Below are 6,674 nucleotides of genomic sequence, written 5' to 3' on the forward strand. Positions count from 1 at the left end.
CCGCGCCTGGGGAGGGATGCTCAGGGGAGGGGGCTGCTGACGGCCTCGGTCCTTACCAGCGGCCTGGTCACCAAAGGAGACCAGATGCGGGTGTACAGAGAGCAGGGATCCCGAGGGAACTGAAGCCTTGGGCTCCCCGACTCCCGGTTCTGAGGGGGAGGGGCTGGGGACCTGGACTCCCCGGTCCAAGGCAGAAGGTTGGGGGTGGGGAGTTAGGGTCCTGGTCCCCGGGGCTGGGACGGACAGAGCCCAGTGAGGCTTCTGGGGCGGGGTTGTTGGCCATGGGAGTCTGGGGTCCACTGGGATGGACCTGTGAACAAAGGAGCCGCCTTCCCCCCCCTCCCCGCCGCGCGTCTTCCGGTCCTCCCCGGGAGCGCCCAGCAACATCCTCACCTGTCCCCAGCGCTTTCTTTTGCCAAGATGCCAGGACCAGCCAAACCAGCTGTGCCAGTCCGACAGACACCCCGTGAACCACCCCCCTACGCTCTCCCTTCCCTCCGCTGGCTGCCGGGAGGCCTGGGAGCTGCGGGGCGGTGAGTAGGTGCGAGCCGGGGAACAGGACGACCCGACCCCTGCAGCATCTCCCGCCCCTGGCCAGCCCGGCCTGTCCAGCTCATCCCTGCCTCTTCCACCATCCTCCTGCCCCAGGCAAGGGACGCTCCCCTCCTTCCTTCTGGGACTTCCGCTTCCTTCTTGGCCCTCGGTCCCCAAAAACCTGCTCCACCAAACTTCCAGCCTGCTCTTCCTGCTCCTTGTGATTCATTCATTCACTCACTCATTCATTCACTTACTCACTCATTGGGGCTGCTCCTACAGAGGCTTATTCAATGCCAGGCACTGGTGATTCAGTGATAAACAAAAACATGACGCTGTGTTGTGATGGGCTGAATCGTGCCCCCTCCCTCCTAATGATGTCCCCGTCCTAATCCCCGTGAACATGTGACCTCACGTGGCAAAAGGGATTTTGCAGATGACATCAAGCTAAGGACGTCGAGATGGGGAGATGACCCGGGGTTATCCGGGTGGGACAATGTAATCATGAGGAGGGGTCCTTGTAAGTGAGGGAAGGAGGCACGAGGCTCAGAGTTAGAGATTCGAAGGTGTCCCACTGCTGGCTTTGGAGATGAAGGAGGGGCCAGGAACCAAGGGACACGGGTGGCCTCTAGAAGCGAGAAAAACCCAGAAGTGGATTCTTCGCCGGAGCATCCAGAAAGAACTAGTCCTGCTGATACCTTGATTTTAGCCGCGTAGAAATCCGCTTTGGACTCCTGATCTCTGGATCGGTAAGATGATAAGTTCGCGTTGTTTTCAAACTGCTCAATCTGTCGTCATTTGTTACAGCAGCCATAGGAGGAGAGAGATGACAAGCGGCTAAAAATCGCATCGACGGCAAGGAGGGACAAGTACCAGGAAGAAGACTTAAGTCAGGCAAAGGGGCTGAAGGCGAAGCAGGGGCTGTGTAGGGGGGTGATCAGGGTGGGCTTCTCAGAGGAGGTGACATTTTGCAGAGGCCCGAATGAGGTGAGAGAGTGAGCCGGGGCGAGGGGGAGATGGGGGCGAGGGGCGCAGACAAGGAGAACAGCCAGAGGCTCCGTGCTGGGCGCAGCATGCTTGGTGTGACGAAGGGACCTGGAGGTGGCCGGTGTCATTGCAGCAGAGGCGCGAGGGGGCAGCTGGTGGTCCACACAGCACCTTCATGTTTATGAGAAAAAGACCCCCTTCCTTCTCCATGAGTATATTGTCAAGCAGCGTTAATAATGGTGTGGGGAGAGCGTTCTAGGTAAACATGGAAATGAGCACCACGGGGCAGGGCGGAGCATCAGGAGACCAGCGGGGGGACGTCGAGTCGGACCCCGGTGGTAACATCTGAGGAAGCACCCGAAGGAAGCGAGAGAAGAAAGGACGGAGTGGACAGCGAGGACACATGGCAGGAGGTGAGACCGTGCCTCTCGGCCAGCAGAGGAGACAGGTGGTGGGAGCTGGACCCGAGCCCACTTTTCCTCGGTGACCCAGGACTGATCCCCGATGTGGCAAGCTCTCTCCCAGCTCGGGGCAACGATACGCCTTGCCATTGTACAAACACGGCCGGGGACACCTTTGTCATTCTAAGATACACAGTCATAGTTTTATTGTATTTGTCCAACACTTACCCAGCACTTACTCAGGGCTCGGCACAGTGCCAAGAGATGTGCACAGCTCCTCAGTTAATCCTCAGGATGACCTTATGCGGTGGGCACTATTATTATCCCTACTTTACAGATGAGGAAACCAAGGCACAGAGGGCTGACGTCACTCGCCCGGCTCGGATCGAACCCAGCCGCCCATGCTGTCACCATTACCCAGGCTCCAGATGGACGAAACGCTTTGTACATTTCCTAGTCCACAGGAAATGATTAATTAACAGTGGCTCAGAGTCACCGGTTCTCATCCGGGCTGCCCATCACAATTCCCTGGATGGCTTTTAAAAGCCGGTCCCCAGGCCGAAGAAGTCGGGGAGCGTGTGTGTTGAGGGGAGTGTTCAAGTGTAACTCTCTGTTTGCCCTGTCGGTTGGTCACCTCTGGAGGAGGGATTGTGTCCACTCCCCTCAACCACCAGAGAAAACCTTCGAGCCCAGTAGTGCTCAACTGGGGACAATTTTGTCCACCGAGGGGACATTTGGCCATGCCGGGAGACATTTTTGGTTGTCACAATGCGGGGGAGCGGGGTAGGAGAAGCTGCCGGGTTGAGGCCGGGGATGCTGCTCAAGGTCCTACAGGGCACAGGGTGGCCCCACAATGTCATCAATGCCCTGCCCTAGACACACATGGAGTTTGCAGTAAACAGGGGCAAGAAGGGTCCAAGCTAAAGAAATCCACCAAAGGAAGGGGAGGATTAGAAGGAGGGATGTTCCAAACAGGACGGGATGCCAAGCTCTTCCACGCCTCAGCTTGGGGACAGCAAGAGGGAAGGGCTACACGAGTGAGGTCTTTCTCAAAATGTATGAATTAAGATTTGTGCATTAAACGGTACGTACGTGTAACCCCATTAGAAAAGGACAACTGTCAACAAACACGGGACTCTAATTAACGACATGCTTGCCGGAGGTTTAGGGGTGAAGGGGACTGGTTTCTGCAACTCGCTTTGAAATGCATCCAAAAATTCTATGCATGCTATGATGTTGTGGTTTATAGTAACGAAATACATATCTGGCCTTCGTCTTTGCTTCTGGCACAGAGCTCTAAACCCCTTGGAACCCCCTCAGTGGTGAGAGTGATCGAGGGATCTTTTGTTCCTAAAAAACCCCTTCGAGTGGATGTTAATGAGGTGACTTTTGGGAAGAACCTCAGGGTGGGGGCTGGTTGCCAAGGGAACCAATCCGGAAATTAGAGGGTTGGAATTTTTCCGTCTCACCCCCAACCTCCAGGGAGGGGACAGGGGCTGGAGACAGTTCAATCACCAGGGGCTGATTTTTAACCAATCATGCCTATATAGGGAAGCCTCCAGAAGCCCCCCAAAAGCGGGGCTCAGAGAGCTTCCGGGTTGGGGAACACGGGACCGGGGACAATGGCTCCAGTAGAGGGCACAAAAGCCCCACGCCCTCTCCCCATGCCTGGCCTTATGCGTCGATTCGATCTGGCTGTGCCTGAGTCACATTTGTTTATAACAAACCGGTGACCTGGTAAGTATTATGTTTCTTTGAATTCCGTGACCCGCTCTAGCAAATCAATCTGACCCAAGGAAGAGGGTAGTGTCAGGAATTGAATTAAATTGTAAGACACCCAGCTGGTATTGGGGAATTTCTTGGGGTGGGAGGAAAGATAAACCCACTAGCGCGTCCAAACTTTGAAAGACGAGGTGCTGGCCAGGATGTGGATCGATCGAAGCTTTTCTGTAATGCTACAGGGGGTAGGAAACGGTCCAGCCACTATGGAACACGGTTTTGTCTGTCTCTCGCCAAGTTAAACAAGCGCTATGTGACCCAGCAATCACAGTCCTGGGTATTTACCCAAGAGGAAGGAAAGCGAGCACGCCTCATCCACACCGAGACTTGTACACGAGGGTTTATGGCTGTTGCATCCGCTGTAACCAAACGCTGGAAACAACCCAGATGTCCATCAACAGGCAAATGGAACAAGCAGCTGTGGCACAGCTGGACCACGGAATGCTGCCTGACTCTGAAAATGAAGGAATTATAGATGTGCCCAGCAACGTGGACGAACTGCAAAACAATTCTGCTCTGTGGAGAAGCCAGACCAAAAAAAAATAGAACATTCTGTATGGTTCCATTTATAGAAAAGTCTAGAAAATGCAAACTAATCTACAGTGATAGAAAGCAGGTCAGTGGGTGTCTGGGGATGGGGATGGCGTGGGGTAGGAAGGGAAAGGAGGGGGAATTACAAAGGGGCGCTGGAGACTTCGGGGGGATGACGAAGTGTTCACTCTCTTGATGGTGGTGATGGCTTCGCAGGGGTGCACATATGTCAAAACTTACCAGCACCTTCAAATATGCAGTCGATTATATATTAATTATACCTCCGTGAAGCTGTACATAAGTGAAAACGAACTCATGAACCGTATGCTTTAAACGTTGTACCAGGGTGGGTTTTTACCGTCTGGAATTGTCTGATTTTATGTAAATGATACCCCAGTAAACCTGCCTTGTAAAAATAAGGTGGATACACACCTGCCACCGGTAGATAAATGAGTCCTAAGGCCCAGCCCAGTGATTCTAAGCAACGATACCGTATTATAAACTTTAGAGTTACTAAGAGATTAGATGTAACGGTTCTCACCACAAAAAAACAAATGTGATCATGTGATGTGGAGAAGTGAGCCAGCCCTGCAGTAGTAACCCTACGGCGATGTATAAATGTATCAAATCGACATGCTTGTTCACCTTGAACTTGCAGGATGCTGTACGTCCATTACATCTCCATGATGAAAGCGGATGTATAGACCTCGCCCTCGGCACCTCTACCACACCCTTTGTAATAAACTGGCAAACGTAAAGCGTTTCCCTGAGTTCTGCAACTTGCCGTAGCGAGTGATTGAACCCGAGGAGGGGGTCGTGAGAATTCCTGGTCGACAGCCAGTTGGTCCGAAGTCCAGGCGACAAACTGAGACTTGAGATGGGCGTCTGCAGTGAGGGTAGTCTCCAGGGGCTGAGGCCCGTGGGAGGGACACTAGCTCTGCTAACTCCGGGTAGTTAGTGTCAGAATCGAATTGAACGTTTCGACACCCAGCGGGTGTCTAGAGACTTGGAGGATCGGTTGGTGGGTTGGGGGATGGAGGGACCCAACCTCCACGTTTGGTGACAGAAGTATGGTGAGCAGGGCCCTAGCACTGGTCCAGGATGGTTTTCGGTCGCATCTGCTGGTCTGGATGATGATGGATGCCAGGTGGTCTGGAGACACGTGAGTCCTTCAGGGGACAATCGGAAGGTTATCTGGAGGTAGGATGTGTCTCTAGGCATCGACGCAGGACTGGACAATTCAAACGTTTAAGCGCCCAGACTGGTGAAAGCAAAAACAAAATCCTTTCCTCATACCTCGGCCTGATTTTAGTAATTTAGCTGCCTGATTATCCCGACTCTGTTTGATTTCTCAGCCTCTCCCGCCCGCCCCCGCCCCGCTAGGCTCCAGTTCCTCCTGGGACTCTGGGGTCTGGGCACTCCAGGCACTGGCCTCTTTCTCTCCTTATCACCCCGTGACGGGCTGAAGAATGTCCCCCAACGGATTTGGGATCTGAATTTCCCAGGACCCCTCGTTCTGAAATTCGTACCTATTAGGTTTTAACGTATAGAGGTGATGGAGCGATCGGCCTTCTTGAAAGATGATTTTTATGACTGACATTTCCTGAGCGGAGGGGGCCTGCCCAGGCATGCAGGGCCACGGGGGGAAGCACCGGGTTTGGTCAGCAGGTATGGGGGGGCGGGGCGGGCTGAGAAGCCTAACCAGAGCCTATATTGGGGTTCTTGAGGCACGGGCAAGTCAGGCGGGGCGAGCGGTTGAGGATACATTCCTTTGTATATTTCTGGGGGGCTTTGGGCCATAGGGGTGATCTCTAGTCACCTGGTACCTGGCCTTGAGATGGAGGAAATACTGGCTGTGTGTGAGAATTAGACAGAAGAGGAGATTGGGGAATATGGGCTTGAGATCAGTTATGTGCACCCGAAAGGCATGCTAGCAGGAGAATTGTTATTATCTTTAGGTTCTGGATGTCGAGGGACAGACCCTCTCTCTTGGAACCTGAAGGGAGACACGGCCCCTTAGTTTCCCAAGACTCTGTGGAGTCAAGGGCAGAATGGGGGCCGGGGCGTATGGGACCTATGTTCCCTCCTGAGACACGGAGAGGATGATACTACATATGTCATTTTACATCCTGCCGTATTAGGCACAAATAACCACTTGTCATGGTGCTTCGAGCTCTTGGTAAACATAACTTTTAATGCCCACCTAAGAGCCGATGGGCGGATTCTGATTTATCTCCCCATCTCCCCGTCGCTGGACGCTTGGCTCATCTCCAAGTTCTCTCTGGGATAATTATGTGTGTGCCTAGCGCCATTTCTGCGTTTTGGTTCGGTTCCAGCTCCGGAGCTGAGTCCCTGACCGGTCAAGAGGAAGTAAACACTTTGGTCTGCAAATAATTTTCTTTTTTCGTGCGTACCCCCCAAATCACGTCCACGTTTGCGTAG

This window comes from Pteropus vampyrus, unplaced genomic scaffold, assembly GCF_000151845.1.
Source record: "Pteropus vampyrus isolate Shadow unplaced genomic scaffold, Pvam_2.0 Scaffold250, whole genome shotgun sequence".
Lineage (NCBI taxonomy): Eukaryota > Metazoa > Chordata > Mammalia > Chiroptera > Pteropodidae > Pteropus > Pteropus vampyrus.